At 39.8% G+C, this 21,384-nt stretch overlaps 1 protein-coding gene across 2 annotated transcripts in view; it reads left to right on the top strand.

Annotated features, from left to right (window-relative positions):
* The window catches only part of PLS1 (plastin 1), an 83,785-nt gene that overhangs the window by 1,807 nt on the left and 60,594 nt on the right, over positions 1 to 21,384 (top strand). The window contains exon 2 of one of the 2 annotated variants that reach the window (XM_073359782.1): positions 2,550 to 2,567. The exons of the other annotated variant lie outside the window; for it this stretch is intronic. The gene's annotated coding sequence lies outside the window, so the exon portion shown is untranslated. The remainder of the gene's footprint in view (positions 1 to 2,549; positions 2,568 to 21,384) is intronic. 2 annotated transcript variants of the gene reach the window in all.

The following is a 21,384-nucleotide window of genomic DNA, read 5'->3' as shown; positions in this document are numbered from 1 at the left end:
TGTATAGCACACATTTATTAGGCCATAGGGCACATAAGAGCACCACTAGGACACAGAAGTGCTTAAATAAGTATTTTTCCTTACAAGCCTCCTAGTCCAGCAGTGAAATCACAATAATGCATTTATGACATATATTTCTATAACATTTCACTGTGTCATAAATTCAGGATTATATATAATTTCATTTTAATATAGAGCCAGCTACGAGCATATGCCAATTATGTTAGTATGTGATACTCCTGCTGTTTGTGTGAGTGCCTCTTCTATGAAGTGGCCTCACCCAACAGTCCACCACAACCAAGTCCCCTGACAAAATATGAAAAATTAATTGTGGGATCCTAAGTTTCTCCCACTTGTCAAAGCTATCCCTGCTACTTCCTTCCAAGTGATGTAACCTTATTGCCAAATCTCCCTGTGCCTGCCCTGCCCTATTGCTAAAACTCTCCAATATTCCCCTTATGGCAAGAAACCTTGACCTGCTCCATACTCAAATCCCAATGTGCTATGTGGGCTATGGAAATCTTCGAGAGCAGTGTTACTCAAAGTGGTGGTCCGCGGACCCGTGCCAATCAGCGAGCCATCGGCTGCCGGTCTGCGCACACATTGGAAAAAAAAATTGCCGGTCCCCCACATCAGATAGCTTGAGAAGCACTGTTCTAGAGGCTCTATATGGCTTACATTTTACAGGCCCCACAAAACCCAGAAACATCCCTGTTTCAGTATCCATTAACAAAGACCAGACAGACAATAAATGGCTCAGTAACTTTTTTTTTTTTGCAAGGATCACTTCTTCTATCTCCCTCTGCTGCCTTTCTCATTTTCTTCTGAAGTCCCAGCAAACTCCTAATTAGCATTTGATTTTGTATATTAATAGACTTCTATTGTAAGAAACACAATCCTTAGATAAGGAAATATGTGTCTTCCACCTACTGTCTGGAGAAGTTTGTCTCAAGACATGACTTATCTCCCTTTAACTACAAGGCCTTAAGAACATAATTTACAATATGTATACACATATCTTCCTACACACTATCTGCACATACATCTCACAATTATTATCATGACCAGTGTGACACAGACTTTCATTAGAGGCCTTACATGACATTCCTTGGCAGACTAGTATGTAGACACAAGGCCTTGTAACACTTATGTACCTCTGAACCCTCTCCCAGTTGGTACAAAGAGGTCCCTGGGTCACAACCATGTCACTGACTCACCTGAGCCAGGGGGCATCTTGAGAAATGAGCTTGCCTAATTTTCAGGAGCCCAGTTAATGTCTAACTCAGGATAAGCCACCTAAGCCTTATTCTCCACAAAATAAATCCTAAGTCTCTCATTGACCTAAACAAAAAGTACACTCAGAATTAGTCTCTGACCAGGCCTGACTTCACACAGAATTGACCTTTAATAGAAGCAGCCAGCCTTTTTTATCTGGCCTGATGGGCCCTGGTTGGCCTCTGCCTGCTTTTAGTCCTTCTAGATGCAGGACGACTAAGTAGTTCTTGTTCCTCCAGCAGCTGACCCAAGGCAAAGCCTGAAGGGCCAAATTCACTGCCCATCTCTTCTTAAAGGGCCACTTCCGAGGGCAGGGACACTAAGGCAGTCAGGTCTTTGGCAGGAGGCACAGAATGCCTGGTATACTCCATCATAAACCAATGCACAATGCAGCTGCTGTGCTGGCATTTGCTGCATTAGGGAATGTTGACCCAGTGGAGGATGGCATGATGGTCAGACTTGCTCAGAGCAAGGGCAGTCAGGTTGGTGGAATGAATACCTGGGCCTTATAGATACCAATTTTATGTGAGAGCAAGGTTCTGATTATAATTTATCAGTTGTATAGGGCTACAAGTACACCTGATAGCCATGTGTTTACCTGAAGGTTTATTTCCAGGTATGGTCATGAAGGTTTGCACTAACCTATCTGACAGAATGGATGATTGCCATGTACTTTATACTGTTTCCTGTACATCATAAAACTAGAATGGAATGGCACAAGTTTAAAATGAAAGTAAAATCCAGTCCTTAAAATGAATCCAAGAATTGTAATATTAGTTTGATTACCGAAAATAGAATAAGAAATAAAAATTGATTAGAAGAAAATATTTTAAAATAAAACATAAGGTAAGGATTGAAAACTAACTGGCCACTAAAAAGCAAATGGGTAGAAATTCAACTATATGACAAAAGCTGTTACAATAGATAGAGCAAGGAAACAAAATGTAACACATCACAAACAAAAATGTTTCTTGTCTCTTTTGTTTTAGATCTATATGTTATCTATATAAGCCCTGCAAACACTTATGCTTTAGCTTAATTTAACTTACATGAGAAGTCCCACTGATTTAAATGGGTTTACTCACAGTGTAAATTTAAGCATATGTGTAACTGTCTGCATGATTAGTAAATTATTTGGGGTTGGGATTGGTCTTGCATATTTGTAAAGCATCTAACACCTTTTTGGGTGCTATAAAAATTGAATTCTGCCAAGCCTATTTATATTTTTATTTTTCATATATGTAATTTTGCTGGATAATATCAATGCTTCACAGATGCTGGAAATTATGGAGGTAGGTCTGGAAAATTATTAAATAACAGTAGATATTGAGATTTAAAAAGTTAGAGATTCATAAACTGTCAATGTCATATGTCAAAATATGCAAAATAAATGTGCTTAAATCAACAAATTATACCTGTTTTTACAATTAATTGAATTGGAAGGGTGGATTTTATGTTCCCAGAGCTTCTGCATTCTACCAGCATAAAATGAAAAATACATGGGCTTTGTGTGTATGGAACAGATTTCATTTCATACAAAAGTTTGCACCTATATCCATATGTTTAGCACCCATTTCACATGCCAATAGCATCCAGGGCCTGCCTTTTTATACCAGTGACTAATTAAAGAGAATATTTTCATAGCACTCAGAAAGACATGTGGTATACTTATGGCAGAAATTCTTCACATTCTTGGGGGTAATTGTTGCTGTGAGAAACCAAGCAGTCATTGGATCTAAAACTGATCAACACAATGGCACTGGATGATACCTGTGATAGGATCTGATTATAGAATAATCACAGTAGCTAAGGAGCCCATGTATCCTGACATCTACTAGGAAGCAATACATTCTACATGCAGTACTAAAAAAAGAAGTCTGGTCAAGCCAACACCATGACTTTTGGGTATAGAGGATTTGCGGAGGTTTGTCAACCATGTCCTATAGAATGTCATAACACCAATCCATTTCAGCCTCAAAGTTCAAGCACTTGAGTAATGCTCATCACTTATTATGGTATGGAAAAGGATATTTAAAAAACCCTAATGTTAGTTAGATGGAATTATATAAATAAGGAGTTCTGGTTATTAATATAAAAGACACCACCACCTTTGAAATCTATATGATGACTACAAGTCTTAGTAGTCTTCCATGTCCGATTTTATTGGGAAACCATTTCGACTTTATTGGAGCTATTCATGTTAAAAAAAGGGGGATGGAGGGCAGCAGAATTAAACATTTAATAAAGGGGACTCCTCTTCTGCTCTCCCATGTATGTGTGATATAATTACTAGTTACATGATTTAATCTTTGGTTCATTGACCCATTAGATTATACTGACCTTTTGAATGTTTTCCATTTAATCAGAATGGGTGTAGACACCCATGTACCAGCAATCATCTTATTATACTATGTTTGTTTTTCATACTACTAAATATAAAATAATGGATGTGTTCCTGGGTTTTTTTTAGACTCTGAATTATTGTAGTTAGATGTTTCTAAAAGGAATAAAGATGATGCATTATAACAGCTCATCAGAGAGATTACAGTAGATTCATTTACAGCATCACTAAGCCTCAGGGATAAATTATTTATAAAGGAAAAGAAATGTGTATGTGCTGGTGGGGAGGTGATTATCATCTTTCTTCTGGTGTTCTCTTGTGCATGTTCCCTTATCAGTAACAGGTATTAGCCAAAGCAATCTGCTCAGGTATCAAAGTTAGTGTAGGTTTCAGAGTAACAGCCGTGTTAGTCTGTATTCGCAAAAAGAAAAGGAGTACTTGTGGCACCTTAGAGACTAACCAATTTATTTGAGCATAAGCTTTCGTGAGCTACAGCTCACTTAAAATTAGCTAACCTTTTTCTCCTACTATAGTCATTGGTAAATTTCAGTCTGCATTTATGAACCATCCTCTGGTAACACCTCTGACATGAGATAAAAGCTGACTTACCAGGCCTTATATGAACAGGAAGATTTTATTTGCTTGAATGCTAATTTAAAGGATTTGTCACAGTATGAGCTGCAGGATTGAGTTGTTTTTGATAAGTAGATTTCAGATAGTTAGTAGGGACTTTGATCTGTATTATGTGTCACAACTCTCCCCAGCTAGGCAGCTGCATAGTACAAATTATTTTTGCAAAAAGCACAAGTCTTCCTTTTCTAAACAGGTTTAACAAAAAAAATTCTCAGTACATTCAATGTTAATAAATGCTCTAAATAAAACCGTGCTTATTCAGTACAGTGGTACAAATTGCTAGCCAAATTCTTTCTTCGTTTCTTCTTTGCAATTCAAATCTGGCACAGTGCAATTAAACTACTACTCTAAATTGTACTTAAAATGTATGATTTTTCTTTGTGAGGAAAAATGGTTTCTGGATTTTCTTGGCAGATTCTTTTCCCATAATTATCATTTGACTGACTGATTTTGCCCCCTCCCCATGCCCCCCCAGTGTACAGTTGGTGAAAGCCTCATTACACTGAGAAATGTTCCATCCCTCCCTCCCACTGAGATGGCTTACAGACATTATCCTGCATATTTTAATTTTCTTAGTAGACTTGGTATCTTTCTGAGCCCTTCTAGCTCCTCTTTGAACCTGAGCTTTCCTCTGGTACATATTTATTCAAAAGAGATTTTTGTTTATGCCACAAAGGCCAATTAGTACTCTAAACAAAAACAGTTCATTGTTCCTACCCAGGCCCTGAATGATATTATCTTCAACTCTAGGGTACTATTTTTAAAAAATCAATTTTTTTTGTTAATCCACATGTTTTGCGTTCCTCTTTTAAATTTTTCTGTATTAGCCTTCTGAATTTCTATTTACTTAAGGGCATTTCTGTGTCAATATTTCAATTTCTTACAGTATTTGTACCTGCTTTGTCTGCTATTTCATTCCCTGTTATCCTAATATGCACTGAGATCCCAGCTAATTCTACACATATCCCCAGCTGCACTAACTCTGTTATTAGAAATATAATTTCATTGATTAAATCACTACTCCATAGTGAGACACCCTTTTAATCACCATAAGGCCTGAAATTGAATTTTTTTTAAAAAAGACTGACACTGCTGGGCATACACATCCAGCTCCAGTTTAGTGCTAGCATAATTGCTACTAGTTTGGCTGTCATGACAGCTACAAAATTGGATATTCTTTTAGATGTACTAATTCAAAATTTTGGTATGCAATATGCCATACTTTTTCTGCTTTTTCTTTTTCGGACCCACCTGTATATATTAGACAAAACTGACTCCACTTTTCATCTATATACTGATAGATTGAAGGAGCATTTTGACAGTGACCCCGGTAATGTGTCTTTCTGTAATGTATTAAGCCAGGTATTGCTTTCTTTTACAGTAGTATGACCTTTGTAATGATTGCTGTGTGTGCATCAATTTTACTTTACAATAGCACTGATTTGCCACTGTGTATGAACTTCAGCAGCAACCAGCCTATGTAAGAGACAAATAAAGGTTCATTTTTTCTATAAGTAAATTTTTATTAAACATCTATACACACATTTCTGTTTTCTAGGGCCATGACAATGAAGAGCACGTTTTGCAATGAAGCTGTCACAGCTGGGTATATATCCAGCTGTCATTGTGAAACATGTTCCTAGGGGTGGAGTGCATGGGTTACTGCAATGGCACAGAAACATGCGAGGAATATGACGGGGGCGGGGATTTGGGAAGGGCATGGAAGGCCGTTCTGTATGGGCTGCAGGGAGAGGTGAGCATGGATATGTTCAGTCTGCAGCACAGGCAGGGACCTCAGCATGTCCATTTGGTCCTTGAGCAGCTGTATCATCTGCTCCTGCCCCTGTTTCCTCTCCTGGCTATCCATTCTCAGTTTTTCACTGATAGCTTCTCTCCATACTCTCTGCTTGCTATCAGCAGCAGCAAGTGATTGCAGCACCTCCCTGAACATGTCTTTCTTACTCCTCCTGGTTCATCTCCTTATCAGATGGAGCCGCTCAGCTGGTGTGCAGGAGGAGACCCTCAAGGGCCATCCGCAGAAGCTAAAGAAACAATAGACAGAGGCACTATTGTGAGTGCACTCACAACCTTGATTCATACAAGTTAGATGCACCACTTTCTCACTTTCCACTGGCAGGCACACAGCATGGCAAGAGCCCTAACCACGGTGAGTTTCACCCAGGGGAGAAGGGGCAAGATAGGCCAAAGGGAGAGGGGTTTCAGAGGGGGGATCATTATAAGTGCCTTGGGATACTATTCTGAACACTGGCACTGTTTTCCAGAGGCAGGGGTGATAGAAGCTGATATCTCACTCCTGAGGGTAACTGAGGATGCAAGGGTGCAGCTCCTGCATGGGTGCAGCTCCAGATGGGGTCCAGATGCTGCTTGCCTGTGTGCTGCTTTGGTGGCTGCAGAAGTAATTGCTGATTGGCATGGCAAAGTTTGCTAACATGGAGGAAGAAACAAGGCAGCCCTCCCAAGGACTCTTTGGTAGAGGATTGCAGAACACCTCCAAGAAAGTTTCCTAGAGATATCTATGGAGGATTCCCAGGATATCAACAAACTTTTCTGCAGGGCCCCCTCTGCCTAGCTGCACAGGGGAATAAGAAGCAGATGCAAACAGTCATCGTGTTGGTTATTTCTATCCCTCTTCTACCCTGTGAGAAAAAAAGCCGAGCTCTACCTCATGTCTCCCTACAGTATCAAGCCACAATGAGTACTTACCAGAGCTCCCATCTTCTGCAGCAGGCATGCCAGAGCCAGGGTGCTGGGAGTGGCTAGCCCCCTTCTGAGTTATAAAGAGGTCCTGGCTCACCACACCACTGGAAGACCCTATCACCTGTCCCCATCCTCCTCCAACTCCACTTCCTCCTCCACCACTTCATCCTCAGGGCTGACTCCACTGGCTGCTGCCTTCAGTCCCAACGAAGTATCCATGGGGCCGTTGCCACTGGAGGTGGCTGCTTGTAGAAGCAGCATATCTTTGGTGACACACCAGACTAATGATAGGTATCCCTTGCTTTCTGATACGCCTGCCTCATCAGCACTTTGATCTTAGCATGTCCCTTTTGTTCTGGGGCTTTAAAGGGGGAGGGGTGCATGCCTGTGTACCTGGCTGCAGGGCAGCAGAGTTCAAACTGGTGACTACAGCGGTCATGAGGGCATTGTGGGACACCTCCTGGAGGCCACTTAGGGTGACGTAAACAAGGCAATGTCTACACTGACACTGCGTCGCTCTGACTTTGTCACAAAAAGCTCTATGCCTCCCATCCAGGTGGTTTAATTATGTTGGCATGGCAGGAGAGTTAAATTGATGGGAGGAGCATTGCAGAGTGTACACCTCCACTATTTTGTTGATGAAAGCTAACTTCTGTAGACAAAACTCTGTAATGTAGATATGACCTAAGTATTACTTCCTCAGGTAGAATCCCTGCCTTAAATGTAATCAGCACTGCTGTTGATGGCTTGCTTTCTCCTCCTTGTTTACTAGTTAGTTAGTTGCTAACTTCCTAACCCTTTATCTTTTCCTGTGCTTTCAGTTATCTCACAGATCGGCAACCTTTGGCCCATCAGGGAAATCCACTGGCGGGCCTGGATGGTTTGTTTACCTGCAGCATCCGCAGGTTTGGCTGATGGCTGCTCCCACTTGCCACGGTTCACCGTTCCAGGCCAATGGGGGCTGCCGGAAGTGGCGTGGGCTGAGGGATGTGCTGGCTGCCACTTCCCGCAGCCCCCATTGGCCTGGAACGGTGAACCGGGGCCAGTGGGAGCTGCCATCAGCCGAACCTGCGGACGCTGCAGGTAAACAAACCATCCAGGCCGGCCAGCGGATTTTCCTGATGGGCCACGTGCCAAAGGTTGCCGATCCCTAAGTTATCTCATAACTAATCAGTTCTAATGGCACTCCCTATATTACTCCCTTTGTTTCAGTCAAATACCTTGGTATCTGGCAAATTATTTTAACTTCCCTAGCATTTATTCTCTTTATTTTTAAATTCAACTAAAAGATCCGCATCTTGCAATCTCTTGGTTATTACTATATCCCCTATGGTTTTTTTAATCCACTCAGCTATTTTCACAGGGTTAACACCACCTAATCTTATTTCTTTGGCTAGGGATTGTGCAATTATAACATTTTCATTTGTTTCCTTCCTAAACTTTGCTTTTTTTGCTGATATCATCATCATCTGATTTGGCTTCTACTCTATTCTTCCCCTCCCCACTACTTTGTATCCATTCTCCCTCTCTAATAGACTCTCTTTCAGTTTCCAGAGTGACTTAATTTGGGGTCAGAAAGTCTTCCATCTCTCTCAGCTGTACCCCAGCCTTTTCAGCCACCTGCCAGCACATTAAACTTAGCCCCTTCTGCTCTGAACTTCCTCTGTTTATAGTAACCTACCAGTTCCTTTCCCAACTGGGACTCATGTTCATTTAAGTCTGGCCCATGCTGCAGGTGCAGCCAGATAGCAAATTGGATAAGCAGGCCCATATTAACCCATTCAGGACCTGCGTGGGGTACACACACCATCATACAGTGCTGCTCCTGATATCATGCAAAATAGACAGGAGAGAGTAATATGAGGTCCTCCTTCCCTCAAGGGGCTCACTGTGCAGTTTCTGCAGTGCTCATAGTCCTTGCCAGCACGGGACTGATTTCAGAAGCCGGAGTTAAGATTCCAACAACCAGCACAGGATTTGGTCTTTGATGTTATATTTTGTCTGCAGTTCTTTATTTAGCATTACTATTTTCTAACTGAATAAATATGGAGATAAGAGAAATAAAGGATAATTCAGTTTTAGTCATCACCATCTGTAATAGTAATTTGGCTGTACTGATCAAAAATTATTCTCTATGGCTCTGGCCCCAGTCCAGCAAAGCACATAGATAGCTTTAAGCCTGTATGCAGTTCCATTAAAGTCAATGGGACCACTTATGCGGTTAAAGTTACACATGATTAAGAGACTTACTAAACTGGGGCCTACAACCAAGTTCTTGAAGCTGATGTATTTGATCCTCTCTTATTTTGAGAAATGTGTGTTCAGTTTTAAGGATCAAACCAGAAGAGATTTCTTTTTCTCACAATTTTCAAAATAATGTCATGCCTTTCTTAGTGCCACTTGGATGCGGGTAAATACTACTGAACAGTTTGTGAGAGTACCTACCACCCAGATACTATGGTTCTATAAACGCCTTGGATAAAACCAAATACAACTTGACTGACATTAGCCTAAAGTGCTATGTAGATCCTGCTATGCCCTTGCACAATGGAAACTTTGCTTCTCTGCATGTGGAGCACATCAAAACTCATCATGAAAGGATTCTACTTAAATGAAAAGTCTGGAAAATATTTCATTCACTTATTGTTACATTTATTCATACTTTCAAAATGACATACTTTCTGGTTAACAAACACAGTTATAAAACAAGACCGGAGATTATTGACAGCAAATTAAGAAGAGATTACATAGCATTAAATTCTACCCTAAATTACAATCACACAACTTCACTGAAGTTAATGAATCTACGATTGTGAAGGTGAGAGCAGATTTAGCCCTCTGTGGTACACTGTAACATGTTTGATCAACACAACCATCATGAAAAGGGTGCAGAGTGACTTAAAACTTCTTGATCTTGAAGTTCATATATTATTAAATGTTAGTAGAAAAATGTTCCTAGTGTCCTCTTTCACATCTAGCACAGACTGTTAGCAAAACTTATATTACATGTGTTGGTCATCTAACTAAAATGTATATCCAGATATTGATTAAAGTGCAAAGGAGAGCAACAGAACTAATCTGAGGTATGTTTGGTCTGCTTTGCATTGAGGAAAGACTCCATGGCAGTGGCCACACTGGACTTTGTCCCCTAAAACTTTCCAATGTTGCCACCAGCAGTGTCTCTCCCCTGGTAGGAGGAATAGCAGGACATTTTCAGGAAGTCTATTGTAGACAAGGCCCATGAGTTAAATGTGTTTACCCTTCAGCATAGGATACTTAGAAAATTAATAGATTTTAAGGTCAGAAAGGACCATTATGGTTCCTGCATCAAATGCATAATCACAGAATCATAGAAATGTAGGGCTGAAAAGGACCTCAAGAGGACATCTAGTCCAGCCCTTTGTGTTAAAGCAGGACCAAGTATACCTAGATCATCCCTGACAGTTGTTTGTCTAACCTGTTCTTTAAAACCTATAATAATGCGGATTCCACAACCTCCCTCAGAAGCCAATTCCAGTGGTAAACTATCCTTATAGTTAGAAAGATTTCCCAAATAACTAATATCTGGTTGAGCTAGAGCAGATCTTTCAGAAAGATATCCAGTCTTGATTTAAAGACTTCAGGTAGTAGAGAAATCCAACACATCCCTAGGTAAGTTGTTCCAATGGTTAACGATCCTCATTGTAAAAAAATGCACCTTATTTCTAATGTATGTATTTGAAAATATGCTGTGTGAGAACCGCATTTGGTTACAGCCAAGTTTCAGCTGTATTTAAGTACAATTTTTAAATTCAGTTATAAGCCCTAATTTAAAACTAAACTCTTTTCTGGGTCTTATTTAGTGGTGTTTATTAGTAAATGTATCAGATTTCCATCACATATCCCATTTTGTCAGAGGTTTAAAATTTAGCTGTATTATTTTTCTATAGGCTGAAACTTGCCCTTAAAGCATGATATAGGCAACTCAGACTGAAGACTAAAAGTCTGTTGTGAATTGGTGCAGTCAGCCAACAGTTAATTGTTTTGCATATTATTCTTTTCCTGTAAGTGCAGTCCTCCCATAATGTCAATACTATTATAGTAAAAAACCCAAAACACAACAAAAAGCCAAACAAACAAAAAACAGCAAACAAAAATTCAAAAACAAAACCAACTTGAGCTTTTGCCTGCATGTGTTGTAAATAGATTAAGATATTCTCTCTTGTAAAACATATATACAAAGGGAAATGCAACAGCTTCTTTGTATCAAGGCTTTTAAAAAGTGATCCCAAATTATGTTTAGGATTCCTGAGGTCATTATTTATATTTCCCCTAAGAACACCTCAGTTCTTCCCTCTCACTCTCAAAGCTCCCAGATCACAGCAGCCCTCAATTTGGCCAGGGAGGGCTGAACACAGCTCTCTCCTAAATCCCTCAAAGCTGCTCTGAATAAAGGCCAGTGGGGACAACTTGAGAGCAACACAAGAGGTTACTACCTCTGTGACTCAACATGGTGTCAGTGCAGAGCTACCACTATCTGCTAGGCCAGCCTAAGAGAGTTTCTGAGATCAAAATTCAGGACAGCCAGTCCCCCAAGTGGCAATCAAACATGCTACCACTTGATGACTGTCACCTGTCAATTTCCTTTTTAATAAGATTGTACTTGACAGCCTCACCATTTCTGTGCTTTGAGATGATATTAGTGAAAATGGCTTAGAAATAAATACACAGATTTGTGTTGCATCATAGAATCCCCTCCAATAAATATTTATGATGGTGATTTACCTATGAAACACACTACTGTGTCTTTTTGGTTATTCCCTGTATAAGTGGCCGCTGTGTTTTTTAGTAAGCAAATGAATTAAAATCAAGGTATTACACTTAATAGGATTGATCTACATCAGAGGTTCCCAAACTTGTTCTGCTGCTTGTGCAGGGAAAGCCCCTGGCGAGCTGGGCTGCTTTGTTTACCTGCTGCGTCCTCAGGTTCGGCCGATCGCGGCTCCCAGTGGCCGCGGTTCGCTACTCCAGGCCAATGGGAGGTGCTGGAAGTGGTGGCCAGTACGTCCCTCGGCCTGTGCCACTTCCAGCAGCTCCCATTGGCCTGGAGCAGCGAACTGCGGCCGCTGGGAGCCACGGTCGGCCGAACCTGCAGACGCGGCAGGTAAACAAACCGGCCCGGCCCGCTAGGGGCGTTCTCTGCACAAGCAGTGGAACAAGTCTGGGAACCACTGATCTACATCATTGTTTGTCTACTCTGTTTGCTCCAGAATTTTACAGCCAAATTCTGTTTTCAGTGGGACTACTCATCAGAGTAAGGTATATAGTAAGGGTGGCAAAATCTGGCCTACAGTGATTGGAAGTGAAAATATAAAAGGTAAGCATAAGTTTTAGTTTGATAATAGCAGTAATATCGTAAATAGTTCATAAACATTGCACAGAAGTTTAAAACTGTGAACTCCTCTCTATTTTAAAAATAAACATATAACTTTAAGATGTTTTATCAACTAATTTAAAAATATAATAATTTTCTAATGTCCAGAGCAGAGATTTGGGAATCAGAGGATCTAATTTTTTTCATGGCTCTGTCATTAACTAGCTATGTATTGTAGCAACCAGGCAAGGTACTAACAAACTTCAACAGGACTTTATTTTTAAAGTGGAAACCTCTTTACCAAGCTGCTGCTGCACCCTCGGAAGCTCTCACTCCACTTCCTCAACTTCCCTCCCCTCCTTCCTGTTTCCTGTCCTTTCAGACTCCCAACAGCCAGTGCTCCCAGTTCTAATAATTACAAGCAGCATCTAAACACCACATTCCCTCCTCTCTTAAGAAACTCTCCCAATTAAAATAAACATTGTTGTTCTAACCACAGGAACAAATATGAAACAAGGCACTATACTGTTGGCAGAAATATTACACTGAAAACACTGTAGATACTATATAACATAGTCTCTAGTCCAGACAGGTGGTCGTCTGGGTCTGACAGGCTGTCTCTCAAGCCCCAATTCCAGTTCCTTGTTGTGTTGATACTACGGTGAAGTCATCCAATGCAGATTGGATGTTGGCATAATCTCCTCTTGGTGCAAAGGCAGGTGCAAGATAAGAAGCATTCCATACCCGCCCATCAGAAAGTCGATAGATGTAAGGTCCCTTATTCTCTAAGATTTTAAGAGGAGCTGTGAATTTAAGGTCCCCTTTGCGTAAAATTCCAGGTTTTCGTATTCTAACAAAGGAACCACACTCAAACTTTGGTTCCTTAGCACCCCGCCTCTTGTCTGTGAAAGCCTTAGACTTTGCTTGGTTCTGTTCAACTGTTTTTCTCACATCATCCTTGTTTGGGGCATCAGGTCGTGCCTTTAACAATCCAGCAATGTTCAGTTTAGAATTCATCTGTTTCCCATGCAGTACTCTGCGAGTGATCTTTGCATTGTGGCATGTCGTGTAGCCCGGTATGCTTGCAATAATCAGTAGTGAAGGGTAACCACAATTGCCTTTCCAGTTTAGCCGTTTGCAAACTCTCTTTCAAACTTCTGTTAACCTGTTCAATTTCTTCATAGGCTTGATGGTAATATAGGGATGGCCTTCTGTGTAAAATATTCCTTTCTGCTAGAAAAGTTTCAAACTCCAGGGAAGTAAATTGACTACCATTATCTGAAACCAGTTCTTTGGGGTTAACTTCCCTGCTAAAAACTGAAGAGAGGAACTTAATTACTGTAGCAGAAGAGATTTGCGATGTAAACGCTACCTCAGACCATTTACTGAAATAGTCTATTAAAGTGATGGCATAATGGCAGTCACTTGGAGCAGTATCAAAGGGTCCTACAATGTCAACTGCCACTTTTTCCCATGCAGATTCAGGAAGAGGAACAGGCTGTAATGGAGGGGTGCATGTCACTGCTGTCTTAGCATGCATTTGGCAAGTGACACAGGATTTTATGAGTGCTTCAGTTTGACAGTCCATCCCTGGCCACCAATACAGATCCCGTAGTCGTTGTTTGGTTCTGACAATTCCTTGATGAGTATCATGTGCCAGGTGTATGAGTTTTGACTGTAATTCTTCTGGCACAAGGAGCCAGTGTGTACCTCATAGGACACAGATATCAAGCAAAGAAAGTTCATCCAGAACTCTAAAATAAGGCAGCAAAACTGGGTCAAGGTTTTTAGGGTGACTGGGCCATCTCTTTGTCAGAAATTCCCGTAGTTTTTGTTGAATTGGACACGCTGAACAAGCAGCTTGAAATTGTTCTCTTGTAACTGCAGTAAGAGTGCTTGTAATAAGCGCAACTACTACATCTTCATCCTCTGGTGGACCATCTGGTGAAGGCAAAGGCAGGCAAGAAAGGCAATCAGCCACCACATTTTGGTTTCCAGGCTTATATTCCAGTTCATAATTGAAAGAGAGTAGTCTTGCAGATGATCTAGCAATACGATATCCTACTCTTCCCAGTCCTTTTGTGGTGAGCAACGTCGTCAAAGGGTTGTGGTCTGTGTGCAACTTGAACGTGCGGTCCCACAGGTAAGTTCTCCATTTTTCAGTAGCCCAGACACAAGCAAGTGCTTCTTTTTCGACTGTAGAATATTTTCTCTCAGCATTACTTAGTGTCCTTGAAGCAAATGCAACAGTCCTCTCTGTGTTGTCTTCATGAAGTTGTGTGAGGACAGCCCTAAGTCCATAATCAGAAGCATCAGGAGTGAATAGTGCAAGTACTGGACTATGTACATTCAAGTCTTTCACTGTTTCGAAACTAGCTTGTGCATCCATTGTCCACACTAAGTTTGGGTTCAGTGAGAGGCACATCTTTAAAGCAATGCAAATAGATGGAATCAGGTAGTATAGATACTGCTGAGCCAGTGTCCAACATCAGCTGAATAGAGTGTGATTTGCCAGAGGGTGTGGCAGAAACGTTTACAGTGCACTTTATTTGTTCTGGAATATGTGCAGTAGTGATTTTGTCCACGCTCAGCACAGTAACATCTGGTATTGTAACTGCATGCACCTGTTAACTGAACTGGCTGCTGCAACATACTTTAGCAAAATGCCAATCTTTTTGCAATGATTGCACTGAGCTACTTTTGCCAGACATCCTGTGTAGCTTGCAAGGTGTCATGGGGATCCACAGTGAAAGCATGCTTTTACTGTATTTTGAATTTGCTGATTTGGTGGTTTTCCATTAGTTTTACTCTTGTAATTGTTTGTCTGCAGTGATAGTGAACTTTTCTGCAAAGGAGTCACAGCCTGGACTGTGCCTCCTGTATCCATACTCATTATTTTGGTTTCAGCTGTAGCTGACTCAATCTGAGTAGCAATGGTTATTGCTTTTTCTAGTGTAAGTGTGGTTCTAGAAGTAAGTGTTCTCTTACACGAAGCATGGTTGTTTTCTCAATGAGCTGGTCTCAAATCATCTCATCTGCCATATTCCCAAAGTCACAAGTTACAATCAGACTCCTCAGGGAAGCAATATACTGCATTATAGTCTCCCCTGTTTTCTGCTCACACTGGCGAAATCTGTAGCGATTAGCTACTACGTTGACTTTTGTCACAAAAAAATTCTTTAATGCAGTGAGTGCAGTCTCATATTTATCATCTGCAAGGGAAAATTGTAAAATATATGTTGTCCTTCTGCTTCAAGGCAGTGGATTAGCAGAGCACACTTTCTTACTTCAGAAATCTCTGTACCAGTGATTTCAAGCAGATAAGTCTCAAACATATGGATCCAGGCAGTAAAAGCAATTGGAGGCTCACCTGGGCTTTGCAGAAAGGGTGCAGGTGGGTTCAGAGGCAGAAGATCCATCCTCGTTACCAAAATGTGTAGCAACCAGGCAAGGTACTAACAAACTTCAACAGGACTTTATTTTTAAAGTGTAAACCTCTTTACCAAGCTGCTGCTGCACCCTCAGTAGCTCTCACTCCACCTCCTCAACTTCTGCCCCCCTTCCTGTTTCCTGTCCTTTCAGACTTCCAACAGCCAATGATCCCAGTTCTAATAATTACAAGCATCATCTAAACACCACATTATGCAATTTTGGATAAATTATTGAACTTCTGTGGCTCAGTTTCCCCATCTGTAGATTTTTGATGATAGTAATGCTCATTTATGTAGAGTGTTTTGATATCTTCAGTTGAAAAGTACTCCATAAGAGTCTGATCCAGCACCCATTCAAGTCAATGGCAATGCTCTCACTGACTTCAGTCGGAGTGGGATCAGAACGTTGTAAACTAAATGTCTAAAATTTACACTTATGTAAATACAATGAAATAAAACTGAAAGAGGAATACATTTCTTATCTCAAAGTCCTCTCTCTGAGAACTATGTGTTGCCCTTGTAGGGGAGTTGAGTTGTCAATAGGATGATAATGAGAAGCATACTTCATTACTTTATCAGCAAGAGGAATTCTTTGTATACAATTTAGCTTTGCTGCATGTATGGAACTTTGCTTCCTCAAGTGCTAAAAAATGTGTTAGAGCTGTCATAGAAAATTTGTTGTGCTTGTTTGAAACATTCCACTTTAATTTGGGACACTCCTGATTGATTGATTGATTTATATTGCAATGTTAGAAATGCTAATACAATTAACTAAAAAGCAAAAAGGCATTACAGCAAGTTGGAAAGGCTATCATTATTACTATTATGTCTTGCAAACTTGAGGAATATTGTAGCATTATATTCAGAGTATGAATCTGCACAAACTGTTACACATTTCATTGTTAGGCATTTTAAAAGCCTATTTTTAAACAAGGATATTATAAATTTATGTTGATATCCAGAATACTCAGAATCCAAGTTTAGCTGAGCGAAAAGTCAAAATGTAAACTAAGGATGATCTGAGTAACAGGCTTACAGGATTTGAGCTATAATAAGTATAGTGTTCTATAATTGGTAAGGTGAAGTTAAAGGCATATCTTTCTTCACATTGTGGAATTCTAAGTCATTAATTTAGAATAAACCTTTAGTAGACCTTATGCATCTGATGGTGCAGGAAGACTGATCCTGAAACCTTTAAATATCAAATAATGTCTTTAAAAATTTTAAGACTGCATTTTAAGTTTATATGCCCTGATCAACACATCTCTGTGAGGTTAGTTTTCTTCCACTGCTGGAAAACAGAAAATAATCTCTCTAATGCAGCCATGCAAAATTATACTCATTAATTTGCCACAGGTTTATAAAATATTAGATGTCTTCATTGCGACAGTAAGGATGGATAATTTTGTGAGTCTGAGACTGCTAAGTTTTCATCCTGATTTTGCCTTGCTATTATAATGTATCCTTGAGCTGATTGCTTTTTGCTGTGATCCAATGAGGAAGATTAAAATAAGATTTCAGTAAAATATACAGACTTTTCAGTGAAACCAGTCAACCTTTTAGCCATTGATAAAAGAGCCTGTACTTCCCATATGAAGTTAGCACAAGTATAATATACATATGTACACACTCATATATCAAGGAGAAATAGGGTTGCCAACCCTGCTCCAGGCTTGTCCTGGAGTTTCCAGGAATTAAAGATTAATCTTTAATTAAAGATAATGTCATGTGATGAAACCTCCAGTAATTCATCCAACCAAAGTTGGCAACCCTAAGGAGAAATAATAGGGCACTGTCAAGATTGGGTGGGCCAAAATATTACTTTGTCCTGTTTATAAAATTTTGAAATTCTTTACCTGTATTCATCCTCTCTAGAATGCTTCAATGCAAAAAAAAAACCAAAAAAACCCAACTCAGCCTATATAGGCACCCCCATAAATAGCAAATCAATGGAAACAGGTTTTCAAAAGGACTCAGGGCCAGGTTTTCAGGTTGTCACCACTGGGACCAGATTTTCAAACTGCTCAGTGCCTAGTAGCTTCCACTGTGGCACATATGGCTGGATTTTCAAAGATTCACTTATATTGGCACTTAAATAGGAACTCAGTTTTTTTTTAAATTTATCTCCTGATGAGGAAGAAAAAAATGTCACAAAGGGAACAGATTCCCAATGTAAGCTTAACAGTAAAAATGATCAGTTTTAAAAATTGTGTGAGATTAATATATGTCTGGGTTAGGTTCTGTCTGTACTTAAAACGCTACAGGGACAAAGCTGCAGAGCTGCAGCTATAATACTGTAGTGCTTCAGTATTGACGCTACCACATAGTCTCCAACATAAGTGGATTTACAACAGCTCCTCCCTTCCTTCCTCCCTCCCTTCCTTCAGGAGAGGTCACCTGGCAGTGGTCGGCTGAGGAGTCTTTGCCTTTACCCAGGCCTTGCTTCAGGAGCTAAGGACTGGAGATTTGCTCTTCTTGTTGGTCTGCCACCAGCTGAGCTCTTTCCCCCACATTAGCTAATTAACCATATGTTGCCCCATCATAGGTGACCCCCTATGCTCCACACACATAAAGAACAGGATATTCACTGAGTTTACACTCATGGAGTTTTTTATTAATATTTACAGTTCACCTCACTCCAGAAGTGGCAAAGAGTTCAGTATTCAGTACCTAATAACCCTAGGGATCTACCAGGGGCAAGAGACATCTGCAATGCCACCAATTCCTCCTGCTACCATTTGAGTAATATAGACTTCCTCCTTGCAGCAGCCAGGAGCATGTTTCCCCTACTGCTGCCTTTGTTATACTTGCTCTGTTGATAAATATTGAGGAATGCCAATCTGCAGTATTTCTAAACCCTATCTATTAAAAAAACACAAATCAGACCACATAAAAACATACATTTTGCTTAGAATTATTAGATTTTGGAAGTTTTTAAAAATGAACAATTTGGGAATCACTGTATTTGTCTTCTGTTGTCTGAGCTTAATGGTTAACTTGGGCCACATTTTCAAGTTTTTCTCCACATCCATGGGGGCTGGAAACTTACTGTTGAAAAAAATTAAAGTTGAGATTCTCACCTAATCATGTGGAGCTGGGGCTTTGAGGAAAAACATTAAATAAGATGAGACTCACAATAACATCATCAGATTTGGCAACACTGAGTTTGTAAACTTTTACCAGGACTAAATTTATTTGTTTGATTATGTGGTACAGTACCAGTAAGTGAACTTCATTTTCGTTCCAAACAAACTGGCTTCTGGGTCTTTGAGCAATAAAACTTCTTCTTCTTCTTCATTACCAAACACTATTTATCAACCCAAATTTAACAAATATGTATCTTCTGAAGGCCGTAAACGGAATAATAGATAACATTTCTCGATCTGTCAAATCTGCAGAGGACATATGGATTTAAAGTACTGCCATTTCCACTAATTTTTACTTGCAGATTGGTCAAATGAGGGGCAAGGAGAGACTTCCACAATGAAAAACATCCCAATGAATTTTCCATGACGAAAAATCCTGGCTTGCTGATAGTGTAGTATCTGATCAGTCTGATCTTCTAATAACCTTTTGAACCAAGTAGAGTTGGACAGTAAGTAGCAGAATAACAAACGGCCATTTTCCATCTGATAATTAATAAGAAAAAGCTTCCTTACAATGTGAATTCACTTGGAACTGCGTGTTAAAAATATTTGCAATGAATTAAATTTCCATACTTGTATATGTCAGATGTACTGCTGGAGGGAGACCTTTGTACTTTTGTAATACTATACTTAACGATCATTACATAATTAACTTCTGGGGTGACCTTAAAACAAGCTCCTTAGTATTGTCTAGCCCCACGGCTGTCAGCAGGATTTCTAGTGATTGTAGTGGCCTAAGGACTCTTACTTCAGAGACTAGCAGAGATCAGGCATGTTGAGAGAGAGACATATGGTTTCCTGGAGATTGATGACAGCTACACCAAGCTTAGACCACCCACTGCCTATCATGCTACTTGTTCACTGGTAGTTTTGTACATAGGATTTTAAGATGTCTAGTGCTAACCACATTAGTATTGTCATATCCCAAAGAGAGGGAAAATGGGTCATAATTATCTTGTCTTAAAGGACAAATAATTTCTGAAGGTATGACTGGTATGGAAGGCTAGATTCTTCAGTGGAAAACATTAACTGAGTACAAGCTTAAACAGCACGGAATCTAGAGCAAATAGAGGCATGGGAATGTGGGGGAAAGGGATTGTTGGCTGGCAAAAGGCATTAAAGAAATATGTGATGTTTTAATTACAGAAAATCTTTTGTAGACAGGTACTATTAAGTAAATTGCAGTAGTTTGCTGGATTTCACATTCCATTAAGAAGCTCTGGAAAGATGATCTATACAGCACTAAAGGTGTATAATTGTAATTTGCTTCTTGCAGCGACAAACATTGATTGTGAAATGTATTATGATAAGCACTTCCTGGGCAAGCAACTATTAGATACCTTTGGGAAGGTATTACTGTTTAGTTTTAATTTCTTTTATTCCCTTTCTGATTACTTTCCTCCTCTTATTATAAATGTGTTGGGGTCAAGGTGATATTTGACTGAGGTAGGCTAATGTTTGAATTGAATAAGATGAAGGGGTGTATCATCACTTTTAGACATGGGATATTTAAAGATGAAGTATGGTCTACTGGGTAGAACAGCAGATGGTAAGTCAAGATTTTTGCTGTGTTGCCAACTCTCATGATTTTATCAAGAGTCTCACAATATTTGGTGTCTCTCTAAAAGCCTCAGTTCCAAGAGTTGTGGTGTTATGTAAGAATCTCAGTTTGTTTGTTGTTGTAAAAAACCCTCACCAAACTAAGTTTTCAGCCTGTGTGGTAGTGGACAAAAGATTGATAGTGTGATTTGAGTGTAATGTCAAGTCGCAGAAAACAGAAAGCAAGTAGAACCCAGCATTTATTATTTTTAAAAATCTCATGATTCTTTAAACAAATCTCATGATTTGCAGGGGGGCATAGAGGCTGAATCATGGTTTTTGAGCACTTGGGGCTGCCATTACTGCTTCATTTTCTGTTCTGGCACTAGCTGTGCAGTGCTGGGCTGCATTGTATGGTTTACTATACCCATCTGTAAATGGGTATAATAATTTACACCTGTCTCACAAAGGTATTTGAATCTTGATGTTTGCAAAATGCTGCAAGATCCTTAAAAGGTATTATATGAGAGCAGAGTGATATTATTGGGTCAAATCTGGAGTTCCTGATTCAAGTTTTACTGAGTCCTTAGGCAAAACTCTCAGTGAAATTAATGCCTACGTACAGAACTTAGGGTTTGTCTCATTACCCAATATATATCTCTATGATATGTATGCTGTAAATTCCTATTAACAGTAGTGGGAGTTAGTGCATAATTCTACCTTCATGATGATGAGAGAATGTATCTGCATAAATCTAATTTAAGCTGAAAAAAGCAAGGACATTTAGGGTTGAGGCTGCCATTCCATCTTTTACTCATTTCTAGTATTGCAGTAAACTTTATATGTAAGATCACCCTAGGCATAAAAGGGTGACTTGAAGACACAGTGGCAATGTTAACTCTAAACAGCCTTGTGTTTGTTAGTACAAGCTAAATCCTTAACATTTTT

Source organism: Lepidochelys kempii, chromosome 9 (assembly GCF_965140265.1).
Source record: "Lepidochelys kempii isolate rLepKem1 chromosome 9, rLepKem1.hap2, whole genome shotgun sequence".
Taxonomy (NCBI): domain Eukaryota; kingdom Metazoa; phylum Chordata; order Testudines; family Cheloniidae; genus Lepidochelys; species Lepidochelys kempii.
This window is presented reverse-complemented; position numbering and strand designations above follow the sequence as displayed.